This window comes from Anthonomus grandis, chromosome 5 (genome assembly GCF_022605725.1).
Source record: "Anthonomus grandis grandis chromosome 5, icAntGran1.3, whole genome shotgun sequence".
Taxonomy (NCBI): Eukaryota; Metazoa; Arthropoda; class Insecta; order Coleoptera; family Curculionidae; genus Anthonomus; species Anthonomus grandis.
Genome location: NC_065550.1, coordinates 8,485,213 through 8,504,462, shown reverse-complemented (window position 1 = coordinate 8,504,462; position 19,250 = coordinate 8,485,213). Strand labels below are relative to the sequence as shown.

The window sequence follows — 19,250 nt, the reverse complement described above, 5'->3', positions numbered from 1 at the left end:
TTCGTCGTATTTTTAAAAAGATCTTTAAGGATGGATCTATCCCCTTTAATAGATGGGAGGGGGGTCATGTGAGAATATTATTTGATGGGTTTTGGCGGTTTTGCTTTTTACACGTTTATGAAAGTGGTGAATTTAAAATTTGGCCTGTATTCGTCTAAATTTTTTGCAGTTTTTATTGTGAGGAAGTGTGTTTTTTTTATTTGTTTTTGTGGATTTGTTTTGGTAATATACATAAAGACCTTAAAATGTTTCGACCCTGGGAAAATAGGTAGGAAAATTTGTCAAATGAAGAGGAAAGTGTTCGTGCGGGTTTATGGAGACCATGGCTGCACAAGAAAGACAATAATATTTGTGATGAAAACAATAATAGTGATCTAGACAGTGATTTAGACTCACATAGTTCTGATAGTTCATTTTCTAGTGTTGAGGAAGCAGAGGAAGACATAAGGGAAGTAGAAGCTACATGGGAAAATCAAGCAGTTTTAAAACGTCATTGTTTAAGTACAGACGCCAAACAAATTTGTTTAAATGTCTATAACAATTTAAGCAATGCTCGTAAGTTCACAAATGATTGTAGTGCTTTGCAAAAAAGCGTTTTTAACAGGGGTTCTCTATAGTATGATATGCTATTTTGTAAAAAAAGGGATTAAAGATAGAAAAAAACGGAAAGATGCAGGACAATCAAAGGGACTTAACACGGATATTGCCAAATTGCTAAGGAAAGTTGTGTATTCTAAATACAAAAACAATGAGGTTCTGACCATAGAGATGATTAAGGACACCTTATCGGCAAGGAACAAATATTTCTCAGTCTCAACCTTGCGGAGATACCTGACAAAATTTGGATTTCAGTTTAAAATAGTTAACAAAAGGGCTGTAGTAGTGGAAAAAGTCTTTTTTTTTTTGCCATAGTAAGAAAACCATATTTTTATTAATTAAACAAGTTTAAAGTTTTGTTATTTTCAGCTTACTGCCCCGTTGTCCTTCAGCGACACAATAAAGATAATAATGCTTGTCTCCATTCTCTGGGAAAAAAACCCTTTTTTGCTATGGTGAGAAAAACTCTTTTATTAAGAAAACAAGTTTAAAATTTAATTTTTTACAGTTTTTTGTCCATAATTTGTCTTAGAGAGACACTATAAAACCAGTTTAATTATTTTTGTTACAGTTAATACCACACTTGTTCTGTCCCAAAGAGGCAAGACTACTTCTTTCATAATTCACTGGAAGAAAAAAGGCTATTTTATATCTGAGTTGTAATTATTTAAAAAAAATTATGTAGATGTATTATTAATTAAATTTAAAAATTATTTCTGCTACTTGTGTACACTTTTTAAATCTGTTTTAGTATCCATATGCTTCAGTGCGAGATGTAGTTGGAATCCATAATGGCAACAGAGAAACTATTTCCTTCCTTAATGGAAGAAACTGCTAAAGAAAAACGGCAAAAAACACGAGTTTTTAGAGAGTAGAAAATTGGGCCAGATTCAAATAGCTGGTTAAATTTATAAAAGTATTTAGTATCCTCACTGTAATTTTACGATCCAGTATACTTAAAATGTAGTGTTTTGTGTAAGATTTTTAGTTTTCAGTATAAGCTTTTATTTTTGTTAATTTTCATCTAATCTCTGCTATTATGCACAATAACTAAATATGAGGCAATAAAAAATTTACTTCCAATTTTCTGACTACATAATTATTTTTTATTAAAAGACGTTGGTACTAAATATAGAGATGGGGTTTTCATGAGTTATTATAATAATCTAGTATAATAAATATAAATTTAAAAAAAAACACTAATAAAGGACATTGAATGTGGCAGCCAAAATCCCCGGTAATAATAACCACCAAATAAAAATAAATCTCAATACCCAAAAAAAGTATTCAGAATTTCTAGCTTTATAAAACTAAAGCCAAAAATCCCGAATAATAACATTTTAAATACATATAAACTTTAAGGCCAGACGAGTGAGTGCAACTTTCCACGCTTGAGTGGCTGGGACTGAGGTCAGACGTCTAACAAAATAGTACGTGGGCGTCTATAGCCAAATTTTATGAATCAAATGTATAAATTAAAAAAAAAAATTAAAACATTTATTTATTTAATGCAATTATTAAGTATCGCTTAGAATATTACTTTATGACTCTTTCCACATACAATTTTGCGATAAACATGCATACCATGTGATAATACAAGCAACACCGGCACACGGACTATTCGCGGTACATCAAAGATTCTAATAGATCTCTGAACTGGACTTTATACTTTTAATATTTGTGTCCTTAAGTAAATAGCAGCATAGGAAAATCGTGGTCCATATACAACATACATTTTCGTTTTTTTTTAGTTAAAAAATGGCTCATCCCAAATTTTTTTTGTTTTAATTTAATGGATTTAAGCTTCCTAACTTGGTTGGATCTTAAATTGCTTAATCACCATTTCCTTTATTGGTAGTCAAGCTTTGGAATATTGGTGGTACTCGTCATGTTAGTCACATAATTTCGCTTTTAAAAAAACATAATGGAAGTCAGAAATGCATGGATATGAAAAAGGATGGAAGAATTTTGCCGAAAAGTACCGTCACAAGAGAGGAATTTACTATACATTTATAAAGGTTGTTCTGATATCTTGTGCACTCCATTAAAAACCATTTTTAATTTGTATCTAAAAACAAACACATTTCCAGAAGTGCTTAAATATGCTTTGGTTACTCCAATCCTCAAATCAGGAGATAATTCTCTGGTTGACAACTACAGACCAATTAGCGTTCTTAATTCTCTCGCAAAAATTTTTGAAAACATTTTATACCAAGATATTTTAAGCTCTTTCATGAATAAATTCTCTCAGCAACAACATGGATTTCTACCAGATGCCTCAACTGTCACCAACCTCAGCACTTTGACTAAGGCAGCTGCCAATGCAGTAGATAGCCAAGAGCAGCTAGATGTTGTCTTGACAGATTGTGCAAAGGCTTTTGATCGGGTTGTTGGTGAATAAGTTAGGTAAATTTGGTTTCTCGCTGAAAGCATGTAGGTTTATGGTATCTTATCTTACCGGAAGGCCTCAGCAAGTTAAAGTTGTTAAAAAATTGTCAAAAATATATATAGTAACATCTGGGGTGTCTCAGGGCAGTAACCTTGGGCCTCTCTTATTTCTAATTTTTCTGAACGATTTGCCAAACTGTATAAAGCATGCTAGATGTCTCGTGTTTGCTGATGATTTTAAATTATTTATGCACATAACATCTCTTATTGATTGTCTTGAGCTGCAAATTGATTTGAACTTGGTGGCCCAGTGGTTCAGAGAAAATAAAATGTCATTAAACATAGATAAATGTCAAATTATAACCTTCACAAGAAAAATGCAATTTATAAATTTTGATTACAAAATTGATAATTTATCGTTAACTAGGAAAAGTAAATTTAGGGATCTTGGAGTCTGTTTTCAAACAAATCTCAAATTTAAGCAACACTATGAAACTATTGAAAACAAAGCATATAAGCTTCTTGGTTTTGTAATAAGAAATACAAAACATTTTAAAGAAATAAAATCAATAATAATTCTGTACAACTCACTGGTCAGACCGATCTTGGAGTATGCCTCAGTTATCTGGGCACCTAAAGCAATGGTGCATATTAATATAATTGAAAGGGTCCAAAAAAGACTTTTAAGATACCTGTACTTAAGAACACATAATGCATATTGTGCATCATAATGCATATGATCTCCTATAATAGTATGCTAATTGAATTTAAAATGGTACGATTGAGTGTTAGGCGTAATATGAATGATGTCTTATTTATTTACTACATAACTAACAACTTAAAATATAAGAACTGTTTTTTGATTAATCATCTATCATTTGCTGTTCCTAAAATCAATTTGAGAATAAGAAATAATAATCTTTTCCAGTGTTCACCCTCAAGTTGTTCGCCATTTAATAGAATGATGCAAGAATGTAATAATTATATACAAAAACATGCTATAGATCTCTTTAATATTAGTATTCGCCAAATTAAGACTGATTTTGTATCCTTATCTGATTAATCATTTACTTGTTAATCTGTTCTTTTTGTTTTTGAGTTTTAATTGTAAGTAGGTGTATTTTATTAAATGTTATTAGTTTTAGTATAGGTTTAGTTTCATCATTATTATTGGTTTTCCATTTTCTTTCTGCAAGCCAGTAAGCACTCCCACATATAGTTACATTTCAAATGTGTTTGTAAGAGTATAAATAAATAAATAAATAAATATACCGATGACACAGCAACTATGTAACCGGCTCTCATTTTTTTGGGTTTTGAATTTTATTTTTAATTTTGGATAATATGTGCATAAGCCATGATTCTGCATATTAATTTACATTAACATTTTTTTTAACTGTGGTTGAACCGGAAATACCTAGAACTTTCTTATTTTTTATGGAACTCTATATTTTTTATTTTTGCTATTCGCCGGGCAGTAAAATTCTCTTTTAGTGACATATCACTAGTTGACATTTAATTGACAAGTCACAGTTAACAATTATTTTAATATAAATCATCTGATTACTATTTTGGTTATCAATAACCACCAACAACTGTTTGTACTTGGACGTTATTTTTTTTTGCAAATAATGTTTTTTATTTCTTTCGATATTTTAAAAAGTAGGATGGAAACTGAAAATTTTTATTTAATATACATAAAATGCATTAAGTTGTATTCTGCTATAACATTCTAAAAATATAACATAATAAAAAATTATTGTTTAAAAAAAAGGGCAATAATTCTTATTTTATTTTCAAAGCCTAATTTATAGGCTTGCAAATTTAGAAGCGTGAATTTCGGACAATGCTTTTATTAGCTTGATTTTGACTTATTTGACACTACTTTTTATAAATAAACCAATTAATAATTGCTTATAGCCATCTAGATGATTTACATTAAAATCACTCTTAACTGTCACTTGTCAATTAAATGTCAACATGTGATATGTCGCTGGAAAGAGAATTTTAATGCGCGGCGAATAGCATGAAAAATATATAGAGGTTTACAAAAAATAAAAAAATTAGTAGGTATTTCCGGTTGAAATGTGAAAAAATATATTTTTTTAAATAAGCAGATTTATAGCTTATAAACTATCAAAAATTAAAAAAAAAACTCAAAACTTATTAACTACTCATATTAAACAAAATTTTACTAAACAGGTGCGCAGACACAACGACGTATGTCCACTTTCCGAGGCAGAGATAATTTATGATGTAAACCAAAATAAATGTTTGAATACAGAAACTCAACGACTAGTGGAGATTATCACGGGGATGCCGTGTCGTACCACCTGTCTTAGTTCAGGGCCTTAATTATTAATACATTGTAAAGAAAATCACTGGTTGTCAATACATAGGGTGACAATTTGAAAATGAACAGCATTTAATATTGCTTCTACCAATAATAGTATGAAAATTAGGCGAAACACGTCAATTTACATAGGTATCAAAAGGGACAATTTTTGAGACACGACAACAAATACCTCAAAAATTGTCCCCCTTAATCATTGGTAGAGGCAATATTAAATGCTGTTCGTTTTCAAATTGTCACCCGGTTGGAATAGGAGGGACGTTGCTAGTTTTACATAGAAGCGACAACTCTGCATGTTTAAAGACATTTTTATTGGGTGTCCCCTAATAACCATACAACGTTGCCAAATTTTTTTTTAATGTAGTTTTAAGTTAAGTTAATAGTTAGTTATAAGTTAATTAAAGTTTTACAACAATCACAAATTGGTGATTGAGGCTTCGGCGCCCTGTAGCTCGGGGACGGGTGGGGCTGCGGCTTTTGGCTCGTTTGGCTTGGGGTTGGGTCTGGTGTGCTCTGGCGGAGTTTAGGTGCGGTGGTGCGGGACACCTTGTATATCTGTATATATTGTACTTGACTTTTAAAAATAGTTGTATAACAAACTAGTTTTTTTCCCAACTTTTTTGAAGACAGTACTTCATACAAGTTGTTGAATCAACTTAGGCATGACCCCTCTATTGTAAAACAGTATGTGTATATAATGTTTGAATAAATTGAGAATTGAGAATATATAATCTCCATATTTTTAGCTACTTCAAAAAATAGCAATAAATTATATTGGATCCCACTCTTTGTCGCGACTTCAATATTGATTTTTTAAAACAAAATACATATTCAAATAGATTAAAATTTATTTTAGAACATTTCAATGTTTCACAGCGTATTACAGATCCAACAAGAATTAACATGAACACTGGTGATGGTACCCTTACTGATTATATAATTTGCAGTAATGATTTGGTGTCATTAAACTCAGAGTCGCTTGCCATAGCAGAAACAATCACGGATCATAATCTGATTTATTCAATATTTCAATATGATAACATAAAGGTTAAAAAAAAATCCATGACTTTCAGAGTTTATAACAACATAAATATGGAAAATTTTATAAACAATGGTTTGCTTATAAATTGGGATCAGATGTACCGCCTTATAGATATTAATGACAAAGTGAAGTTTTTTAATGAACATATTTTACAGCTTTTAAATACACATGCTCCGACTAAAAATAAAATTATTAAAGAGAAAATATACTGTCCACGGATAACCGAAAATATAAAAACTCTTATCAAATTACGTGATCGTGCTCATAAAAAATATCTGAAAAGTAAATCTCAGCCTCATTTTGAATATTATAAACAGCTAAGAAACTACACAAAACATGCTATAATACGAGAAAAAATAACATTTTTCAATCAATTATCAAACAAAAAAGGACAAGAATTTTAAAGAATAGCAGATAAACTATTCTTAACCAAAGGAAAAAGATATCAAAACGAGCTACCTACTAACATATCAAATCCAACAGATATTGGCAATTTTTTTAATACTGTTTCCACCCTACCAGATACTACAAGTAAAGAATGTATTGAATTTTATCAAAATAATACCATAAATAATATAAAACTTAATTTCCAGCTTTTGGACCAAGACAATATGATTAAAATAATCTCGACTATTAAATCAAATGCAACGGGAATCGATGGTATTTCTATAAAAGATATAAAATTGTGTTTGCCTTTTTGCTTAAGTCCTTTATTGCATATTATTAACGAATGTATTCTTCAACAAAAGTCTCCAAATGTGTGGTAAAGGGCAATTATTAAACCCATTCCAAAAAATTCAAATCCAAAAGAGCATAAAGATCTCAGACCAATTAGTATTCTACCAGCATCATCTAAAATTCTGGAAAAACATATTTTTAATCAAATTTCAAATTTTGTTGATAAACATAAAATTATCCCCGATTGTCAATCCGGTTTCAGAAAAAACTTTAGCACGTCTACAAGTTTGGTGGGTATTTTAAATGATATTAGGGTAAATGAGGAGAATGGTCAGCCAACATGTATGGCCTTATTGGACTTTAGTAGGGCTTTTGACACGATTAACCATGATATGTTATTGGCAAAATTAAAATATATTGGTATTTCAGAGAGCGGTGTAAATTTTTTCAAGGATTATTTGCGTAATAGAGACAGTTGTGTTATGGTGGTTCGGCAGTCTGAAAAGCATTACTCAGAATTTACACCTTTTAACCAGGGAGTACCTCAAGGCTCTATAGTATCGCCGTTACTTTTCTCTATTTACGTGGCTGATATGTACAAAGTAATAAAACACGCCACTTTGCAACAATATGCCGATGATTCCCAAGTTTATATTAGAATTCACCTTAATAATATAAATCTATTCTATCAAAATGTTAATAGTGATTTAATTAGTCTACATAAATACGCAGAAAATCATAATCTTAAGCTTAATGCCACAAAATCTAAAATTCTTATTATGTGCTCCAACCCTAATATAAGGCAAAGGCTCGAACACAACTTATCCTTAAATCCTATATCTATTGATAATACTTCAATTCCTGTTGTTTCCGAGGCAAAAAATTTAGGCGTTATATTTGACAGCTCTCTCTCTTTTGAATTGCACATAAAAAATAAAACGAAAACTGCTTATTTACGTTTAAAAAAACTTTTTAAGTTTAAGCGAAATTTATCGGCAAAACAAAAGTACTTATTGTGCGATAGTCTTATTTTGTCATTGTTTGATTATGGTGACGTAGTCTATGGAAATTCTTTATCTTCACAAAATAAAAAAATTATACAAAAAGTCCAAAATTCCTGTATGAGATTCTCTTATAGTATCCCCTACAGAAACCATATATCGCCTTATCTTAATAATAATAAAATATTAAATATGAACAATAGAAGAAAGCTACATATGTATAATTTTGTATATCGCATAGTAAATAATAATCAACCATTTAATTTAAGAAGTCAGTTTCAAGAATTCGAACATGCGCATGCCACACGAAATAACGTTTTTATCGTACCATTGCATAGAAGCGCAGCATTTCAACGTTCTTTTAAGTATGTAGCTGTTCAAATGTGGAATGGCTTAAACAATGACATAAAGCAAATGCCCTTGGGAGCTTTCTCTGGTCAAATAAAATCTAAACTACTTATGGAACAAATAATTGGCAATTAATTCAAGTAGGGCGATATATAAAATGGGATAATGCGTATAATAACATAATACAAGAAATAGTAACATGTAACAGAAGATATACACATATAATATGCTAATTTTCAGTGGAATGTTCGGAGATTATATTTTAAAATCCCGCTTTTAGTTTTATTCTTTCTTTTTTCGTAACATACATACGTATATTTTTTAATAGCCTAGGCCAATGCACGCATCTTGGGGTTATTTTTTGGGGTCTTTTTTCGCCTCGTCTGTCCTCTCTCCTTGCGCTCGTCCGTTGTCGCACTGCCGCTGCCTGTCTTAAAATCTTAGGTTAATTAATTCTATATCTTACTTTGCATTCCTATATAAAAACGTTATTTTTATTTTTGTAAAATTGTTTCTGTAAATTGTAAAGGGCTTTTTCATCCCTTCTTTGCTTGTGGTAACTAGGGAAAACGGTTTTATAATCGAGAGAATAGTCCTATTTGTCAATGTAATTTTTTTTTCTGTTTGTAATTTTTATTGACCTATAAAATTGTACATTTTGACAAATAAACCATTTTTGATTTGATTTGATTTATTCATTGATATTGCTATATGCATCCGTAAAGTAGCGGATAAATTCAATAAAAATAAAATGGACCGTTTCTGAAAATAATGCCCGAACCCGTCGATTTTAATATTTGGTTTAGGGTTTTTCTACGTAGAAATTACATATACAGGGTGACTCAAAAAAAGATATGACGTCATCAATATATTTTTTAAATGGAATTCGCCATTTTTTAATGTAGAATCAGAAAGAACGCATTTTTTTACAAAGGATATGGTACAAATGAATAGTGGTTACATAAGCAATTTTGAACGAAAAATGATGATAAAATGTAAAATTAAAAAAATACCTATCTGAATTAAATGTTCGAATTGAACACCGTCAACAACCTGACAATAACCAAGGCGATTTAAAAATTCTTTTTGAACATTGTCAATGACATCTGGAGTAATATTTCTAATTTCATTTTAGTATTTGTTTTTTTAATCTTGAAAACTCGCTGGTACAGTGACATACGCTTTACTTCTTAAGTATCCCCATAAAAGTAATCAAGGGGGAATTAAATCTGGCGATCTGAGTGGCCATTCAATAAATCCTCGTCTACATATCCAACGATTTGAAAAAACTTCATCTAAATAATTGCAAACGGGTAAAGCTGAAAAAAAGATCACGTTGGTGTATGTCGGGTTCTTCCAAATCCGGATACAAAGTTATCAAAGCAGGGATAAGATCATTTTGAAGAAAGTCCAAATTCCTCTCACCAGTGAGAGTGTCATCAAAAAAGTAAGGTCCTAAAACCCTTCTTTCAACTATACCGCACCACACATTGACTTTTTGAGGGTGTGGTGTATGACATTCTGTGAACCAATGACGGTTTTCGGTCGCCCAGTATCGACAATTCTGTCTGTTCACATGGCTGTTTAGAGTAAACGTTGCTTCGTCAGAAAATATTATCCGTTTTACAATATTATTGTTATCATTACATAATTGCTGCATTTGCTCACAAAATTTATTTCGGCGATCGAAATCATCTTCCGATAGGTCTTGAAGTAAGAATATTTTATAAGGGTGAAACTCTGCTTTTTTCAATACTTTATGCACAGTAAATCGCGATAAATTAACATTAGAAGCCGTGCCTGTGACTGCGCCTCTGGGATTATCTTGGCCGTTAACAGAACGTTAAGCTCATCTTCTTCAGTTACTGAACCCCGAACAGCTTTTTGAGTATCCCGAACATGCCCTAATTCACGAAACTTTGATTTAACTCTGCTTACGATGCTTTGGCTAATAGGCGACCGATCAGGATGAGTTGCATTAAACTAAACAAACTCCTTTTGAGTACGCGACATATCTCCGAAACCAATCATGAACAAAATTTCGATTCTTTCACGTTCGCTTAATTTTCTCATATTTCATAGAATAACAGTAGGTAATAAAGTGTAGTTACTAATAAAACGCAGGATGACACTGTTTTCGCCTCTCAAATAAATACCACTTACATATGTAAAAATACTTCAAATAGTTGCACCAAAATACATTCACTTTTTGACACTGACACCAACTAAAAAACCAAAATATAACCAACATTTAATTTAGATAGGTATTTCACATTTTACAATTTATCATCATTTTTTGTTTAAAATTGCTTATGTAACCACTATTCATTTGTACCATATCCTTTGTAAAAAAATGCGTTCTTTCTGATTTTGCATTAAAAAATGGTGGTTTACATTTAAAAAAACATATTGATGACGTCGTACGTATTTCCACGTAGTAAAACTCTAAACCCAATATTATGGGTTCGGGCATTTTTTTCAGAAATGGTCCATATCATTTTTATTGAATTTATCCGCTATTTTATGGATGCACTGTATATGAACCATTTCTACGAAGATTCTTCCGTAGTAAAAGATGTTTTAGGTTTAAAGAGTTTTTTTAGGATCTCGGTTGGTGTCAGTGCTATGTCCACAAAGTGAACATCTAGTACGAATATTTCTACAATCGCACCATTTAAACTTCTGGAAACTTGACCAGCACTTTTCACAATCTAAACATTGTGTTTTATAAACAATTGAAATCTCACATTTGTTTAGGTTTTGATTTCAAGTGATCTAATTTTATCAAGATTTGCACAGCTTTGGGGGTCCTTTTTTGTACTTTTTTAACACGTGTTTTTGGATACATTTATTAAATTAAATTTAAAACTTATAACTCTATATACACTATACAATTTTATCAGACGCACAGGTTGGCGAATTGAAGATTACGCATAGTTCAAAATATTGGCAACACCTGATAGGTATTTGCTGTTTTAATTTTTTACAGAATAACAATAATAATATTGGCACGTCTCATATTGTTGTGTGACTGCACGTGGCTGTTGTATTGAAGCGCTATTATTTTTTGTTAACTTATTGTGGTTGTTTATACTCCTTCTGAAAGAGTTCAAATTATTAAATGGTTTTATGGACGCACTTCGGTAAAACAATATAGGTATTTGTTTTCAATTATATTTGAAAATAGAAAATTCGTGGTTTCGCATTTGCAGACGTTCTTTTATCTTCAAGATAGTTAGTGTTGCCGCAAGAGACGAGAGATTCTCGTCTCTCGTCCTCTCTCGACGAGACGAGAGAACAAATTTCTCTCGAACTAAAACACGAGACGAGACTAGAAAAATACCTTCTCTCGACGAGAAATTCTCGTTTCTCTCGGTCTCTCTCGTAAAAAATATTTTTATATATGATCTTTCAAATAGGCACATGAAAAGCATAACTTTTACTACTCTGTACCGATACGCTAATAATAAATGTAGGTGTTTTATTTACAAAATGTGGGTTTATGTACCTAATTTCGTAAACACCCTTTCGGCTTGACAAAAGCCTATTAGATTCAGAGATCTCGATTTCGGAAGATTGGCGTCACTTTAACATTCATTTATTCATTAAGAATATTTAAACGGATTGTATTTTGACCGCATATTTTTTTTTTCATTTTTTTTAGTGTAGGTTTTGGTTTTTTATATTTTTGAATAATTGAAAATAATGTAAATAACCAAGTAAATTACCTAAGTTATAATCAAACAAGTTGTGTTACCAAAAAAAAAGCCAATTTTAATCATTAATTTTTATTCTAATTTTTAAGGACAAGAAAAAATAACGAAAACATGTACAAACACAACTTACTAATAAAAAATAGTAACACTTATCTTGATATGATCTTCACTTATGTACGTAGTACATATAAGTAAAGTTAAAGTACAAAAGCAAGTAAAGAACAAAGTTAGTTAATATATTACAAGTGTGTACAAATACGATGTACAGATTATTTACCTAATTATAAGTATTATATTTCTATACAAATATATAATATCATGCATATACATATTATACATATCATGTAAATCTAATTATTATCAAATGAATAAAAATTTGAAAATAAAAATTATTTTTATTTATTGGAAAAAATTTCTCTATTGAGGCTGTAAGAATACCAGGAATTTAAACATAATAGTGTTCTTGCTGACTCTGCATTAAGGCGGTTTCTATGCTTTCTTATTATTACTCCTGCTTTTGAAAATAACCTTTCCGCAGGAACACTAGTAGCAAGTATGGCTAATATATCCCTAGCCATTAGAGCAAGATTCGGAAAGACATTTTCATGGTCCCCCCACCATTTTTGTGGTGTCACGGTCATCACAGATGTAAATAGCTCCTCACGAAGCTCACGAGAGCTCCGTGCGGAGCTATTTACATCTGTGGTTTTTCCCATCAGTTTGGCTAAATAAGACAAAGCGGGCAAGACGAAAAACCCCAAGTTCAGAACCATCTATCAACTATTAGGAATAATATATGCATGTTTTATGAGGGGATTATTTCTTTCTTAAGTTGGGTCAATTCCGCTTTCTCTATAAATATTCTAGTAATATTGAAGGTAAATATGGGTTCTTTTAATCATATTTGATGGTTACTATTTGATCATACTTTGATAGTAATTAAAGTATTAAATTAATTTTTTGCTTCTTATTTTTATGCAAGGATTACACCCTCGACAGGATGCCGCTTACCTTTCAATCACCCTGTATTCATCATCTGATATAGTCTTTTTTTTTTTGGTATTTTTGTTATGTTTTAACGAGAGAAGCGAGAGACGAGACGAGAGAAAGCTTCTCTCGGACGAGAATATCGTCCTCTCGTCGAGACAAGAGAATAATTTTCTCTCGTCCGTCGAGAGAAAATTATTTTAATTAAGAAAATTAATTATAAACGAGAGAAGACCCTCTCTCGTCTCGTCTCGGCGGCAACACTAAAGATAGTCATAAATACTAACCACACTAAAAACACAAGTGCAAGAATGTTCTATGAAGAAAGAGTCCAGGACGCAAAGAGCAAAACGCAAAAGAGCAAGAACGGCTGGAAGAAATGGTTTGTAATGTCTGAAGAGAAGTGAATTCAACATGATCAAGTAGAAGTGTTGGAGAGGGATACAATCCTTCCGTTGTTCGATTTTGGTCTCGGGAAAATGAGCACAGAAGTTTTCAGTTCTGTACTCAGTATTCTCAAAAATTGAATGTTTGGGCGGTCATATTATAGGGTCGTTTTTTAATGGTGGTATTTAAAAACGCCCAAAATATATGATAATTTTGCAAGTTGAAGTTTTTCCTGCTATTTAAATTCTTTCTGATATAGACCTGGCATCGGTTTATTTTCAACAAGATGGCTGCCTTATTAGTGGTGCTAATGCTATTAAATGGCCTCCTAGATCTTCAGAATTTGTCCCCAAATAACTTTTTTTTTTAAGGTTGTCTTACGGCGACCATTTACAAACACGAATTTTGTAGGCCAACAAATTCAGAGTTGCGAGAGAAAACTATTGAATGTGCCAATTCATTTCACCAGAAACTGTTTCGTTTAGCCAAAAAAAAGAGATCTGTTTGAGCCCTTTAGTTAAAGAATTAATATTTGTTTGTAAAAATGTTTAATATGCTGTGTTTTGCATAATGAAAATTAAAGCGTTATTCTAATAAAAAATAAAATATCAACTCTGATAAAAATATAATAAAAAATCAGAAATAAAACTCTAATAAACAAACTTAACAACATATCATTTTTTAAATAAAAGGCTCAAATAAACTGCCTTCTTTCGCTAAACAAAAACTTAACCTATCGTAAAAGCTATTTCGCACCTCCAAAAGAGTTTCAGGTAAAATGGAATTGGCACCTTCGACAATTTTATTTCGCAACTCCTCTAAATTTATTGGCCTCCTAAATTCATGCTTGTAAATGGTCTGCTTAAGGTAACCCCACAGATAAAAGTCATTTGGAGACAAATCTGGAGATCTAGGAGGCCATTTAATATCGCCAGTCCCACTAATAAGGCGGTTAAGAAAAGTATTTGTTAAAAATTCTTTTACCCTAGCCGCGTTATGAGCAGGACAGCCATCTTGCTGAAAATAAACCGATCCCAGGTCTACATCAGGTAGGATTTGAATGCCAGGAAGAACTTGGTTTTGCAGCAACTCAAGGTACTTTTGGGCGTTTAAAGTGCCATCAATAAAAAATTGCCATTGTCGCCCAAAATACCTGCCCAAACATTCAATTTCTGAGGATACTGGGTACGAAACTGAAAACTTCTGTGCTCGTTTTCCTGAGATCCAATAACGAACAATGGAAGGATTGTGTTTGCCATGTAATGGAAAAGAAGATTCATCAGAAAACAACATATTTTTTAAAAAATATTCGTTTTCATTTGCCTTTTCCATCATGGTTTCACAAAATTCCATTCTTCGCCACTGGTCTTCAGGAAATATTTCCTGAGTTTTTGAATACTTGAAACATTTATACCCATATTTTTTCCACATACGAGCAACAGTTTTATTGCTTATTCCCAGTTCCTCTCCACTTCTTGTGGACCGTGTCGAACCAAGTTCTAGGGTATTGCAAACCCTTTCTTCCCGCCGTTCTATATCCTGGACCACTTCAACAGGTGGTTCTTGACGTTTTGTGTGGCATTTTTTACAATCTTGAAGACAAAAAGATGTCTCAAAATTTGTAACCACATTTAAAACCGTTTTTGCACAAGGAATCGGTCTATTCTCAAATGTCACTGAAAACAAATCTCTACATTGTACTGTCGAATTGCCTCCATAAAACCATTTAATTAGTTGAACTCTTTCGGAAGGGGTATAAACAGCCATAGACACGGAAAAAAACACGAAAATAACGCTTAAAAATTATTAATGCAACGTGCAGTAACACAGCAAAGCGAGGTCTGCTGACTCCCGGTTCAAAAAATTAAAACGAAACATTCCGCCGCCTTCAAGCGGTGTTATTATTATAGGTAATACATAGCTCACGATAACACGATCTGTATATACAACATTCTTTTTTACATACCAGTAAAAATGCACAGGTAAAAATATATATGTTTATTACAATGGCTCTGAGAGTAAATTTTGCTGCTCAGTAAGAAGCAACAGTTGTATCTTCCATGGAAAGTGGAAAAAAATAGGTAAGAAATGTGGATGTATGGATTATACATTGCTTTAATTGCAAAACGATGATTTCGTTACCATAAATTCCTGCCCATACATGAATTTTTTTAGTTACTTTTTGTTTTGCTCTACTACTTTTGACCTACCAAAATTTAATTTCATAAAATGTCTTTTATTGCCACACAATTTTTTTTAACTATTGGCTTATACGTCAACCGATTTTGTTTTTTTAGATAGGAGGTTTGGTTAGATAGGAGATTGTATGCACTTTAAAATTATGTATCACACTTAGAGTAGCCATTTGAGATACCAAAGTTTGAGGTCGATAAAATATCCATTATTCCCAGACATTTTTCGTCACTATTCTGTAGCTGGTAGGTCAACCGATTTAATTTTTTTTTGGCACTGTTTAATGACAGATGAGACATTTTAATGCTGCTTACAGATGTCACATGATGGGGGTTCCCATTTGACATATCAAAGTGAGGTTAGCTGGAGGTGATTAATAGAACTTTGTCAAATATAAAATTAAACGTCCCCCTGTATATCGTATTTACATAGATTTTTTTTAAAGATATTTACAACATCTTATTAACTTCGGGTGGTTCGTTTTGAAATGCAAGCTCTGTATATACTACATAATACACTTGTGAATTTAGATTGGAAAGAGGGAAAATGAAAGAAACTAAATACATAAAATACTGTAACGAAATTCGGGAACACACTTTTATTGTCAACGTCAAAAACACTAACCTAACTCGCTTTCACTGTCGTTTAATTGTTTCCAAGGTAAAAACTGACTAAACAATTAAAACTGAATGAATTGTCACGAAGCGCGTCCTTTTTAAAACCCGATGGAATAGTTTCGAAATATTTAGAATTATCTTCATTGTTTTTGCTCAAAGAGACCAATAATTTTAGGAGAATACTGACAGTCAAAGCAAGCAAGTATACAAATTCTAGAAAATTAGAACTACAGGGATTTACAATAATATAACCTAAATAGCCTAAATTGGGGCCAAAATGGGGCTCTCAAACAAGATGAACTACTTAAAAACTAAACACTATAGATAAAAATAATAAACCAAACGTAAGTAGAACCCTAAAGAAACCCTACGAATCAACTTTAACTACAGAATACTAATAAAATTGTACAAAAACTAGGAGAATAATTTACATTTTCATAATACTGCTCTCCTCTCAAGTTTGATCGTCCCGATCAAACATGGGACCACCTGAGTCATGATAGGGCGCTAGCCGGACGATGTTTACAATTTTCATCTTCGCTGTCGGATGTCGCTGGATACGGTACACCCCGTCGTTGATTCTGGTGACCACATTGAATGGACCTTCCCAATCCTTCTGGAGCTTTGGTGACTTGCCCTTCGTCCTCCGTGGATTGTATAACCAGACTTTATCCCCAGGATTAAAACCGGTAGAATTTGCCTTTATGTCATAACGTGATTTCATTCTGTTACTTTCTAGATGAAGTTTATCCCGTGCTTGTTCGTGAACAATTTGTAAACGCTCTTGTAAATGGTCGACGTACTCCTCAAGGGTTTCAAACTTATGGGGTCTTCCAGTAATAATGTCCAAAGGTAAACGAAGTTCATCACCGTAGACAACTTTTGCCGGGCTTTTTCCAGTTGACTTGTGGATAGAAGAACGATATGCCAATAGGAATGGTTGTATACAGGTATCCCAATCGGTTTGCTTAGAGTTTACTACCATCCTTAAATAGGTTTCAAATGTGCGGTTAAATCTTTCAACCATTCCATCAGACTGAGGGTGTAGTGGGGTTGTACGGGTCTTATTGATTCCCAGCAACTGGCATACTTGTTGGAATATTTGTGACTCAAAGTTCCTTCCTTGGTCTGAATGTATCTCTCTGGGTACACCAAATCGATAAATCCAGTTTTGGAACAGCACTTCAGCTACTGTCGTTGCTTCTTGGTTTGGAATCGGATAAACCTCGGGCCACTTACTAAAGTAATCCATAGCAACAAGAGCATATCGGTTTCCGGAGCTACTAGTAGGAAAGGGTCCTGCTACGTCTATGGCAATTCGTTCAAAGGGTGCACCAACAAGATACTGCATCATCTTTCCTCTTGTCCGGGTTTTTGGGCCCTTGCTTGACGAACACTGCTCACACTGTCGGCACCAGCGTTCAACGTCTTGATGACTGTTCAGCCAGTAAAACCGTTCTCTCACTTTTGCCAAGGTCTTACTAACTCCAAAATGTCCTCCGCCGACACCGCCATGAACAGCTTCAAGGACTTCCGGAATACGTTTTCGAGGAAGGACTGTCAGATATGTCTTTTCTTTTCCATCTACGCTCTCCCAGACTCTTTTTAATAATCCATCTTTTATAACCAATGAATTCCATTGAGACCAATAAGCTTTAAGTTCTGGAGATTTGTCAGAAATGTCTTTCCATTCTGGTTTTGAAATTTCTCGAGATTTCAGTTCGTTAATAAGACCAAATACTGGGTCATCACACTGATCTTGGATTAAACTAGCTACATCCCACTCTTTAGAACTGTGAAGGCCAATACGATTACAAGTAAATATCTCTGGATGCTGTTTTGATTCCTTTTTAAAACAATGTTGACATGTTTCAATACAGGGTCTTCTTGATAAAGCATCGGAATTTTGGTGATATACGCCTTTCCTATGTTCTATTGTAAAGTCATACTCTTGTAATCGTTGAAGCCACCTTGCTATTTGTCCTTCGGGGTTTTTAAACTGAAACAGCCATTTCAACGAAGCATGGTCGGTTCTAAGGATAAATCGTTGACCATACAAATATTTATGGAAATGTTCAATAGCTTTTACTGCTGACAATAGCTCTCGTCTGGTGACGCAATAGTTTCTTTCTGGTTTTGATAACCTTTTACTGAAATAAGCTATCACTTGCTCGCCATCTTCATATTTTTGTGATAGAACGGCCCCAATTCCAACATTACTTGCATCGGTATCCAAAATAAAAGGTTGTCCAGGAATCGGATACGTTAAAATTGGAGATGTGCATAGTGCTCTTTTTAACCGTTGAAATGCTTCTTCACAGTCTGTTGACCAACTAAATACCATTTCGTCCTCCGTGAGCTTATGTAGAGGCTTTGCAACATTAGCGAAATTTCTTACAAATCTTCTGTAATAGGTACAAAGGCCCAGAAAGCTTCTTAACTGATGTTTGTCAGTGGGTCGTGGCCATTTTTCGATCGCCTCTACTTTATCTGGATCAGTCTTGACACCTTTTTCTGATATTACATGGCCGAGGTATCGAACTTCTTTTTGAAATAAGCAACATTTTTTAGGACTTAGCTTCAGGTTAGATTTAATTGTCTTAAGTAAATCTTCCTGTTTCTTGTCTCGCTCTTCTTGTTCTTCCCTCTGTTAACGGTCTCGTTCTTCTTGTTTACGGTCTCGTTCTTCTTGTTTACGGTCTCGTTCTTCTTGTTCTTCCTTTTGTTTACGGTCTCTTTCTTCTTGTTTGCGGTCTCGTTCTTCTTGTTCTTCCTTCTGTTTACGGTCTCGTTCTTCTTGTTCTTCCTTCTGTTTACGGTCTCTTTCTTCTTGTTTGCGGTCTCGTTCTTCTTGTTCTATTTTTTGCTCGTCAAACTTCCTTAATAGCAGCTCCATCAATTTCTCGGTCTCCATCTTGGCCTGACTTCTTGTTAAAGGCATCC

The 19,250-nt window shown here is 32.9% G+C and overlaps 1 protein-coding gene across 1 annotated transcript in view; it reads right to left on the bottom strand.

Moving 5' to 3' along the window:
- The window catches only part of LOC126736458 (zinc finger MYM-type protein 1-like), a 93,546-nt gene that overhangs the window by 60,272 nt on the left and 14,024 nt on the right, over window positions 1–19,250 (bottom strand). The gene's annotated exons all lie outside the window — the stretch shown is intronic.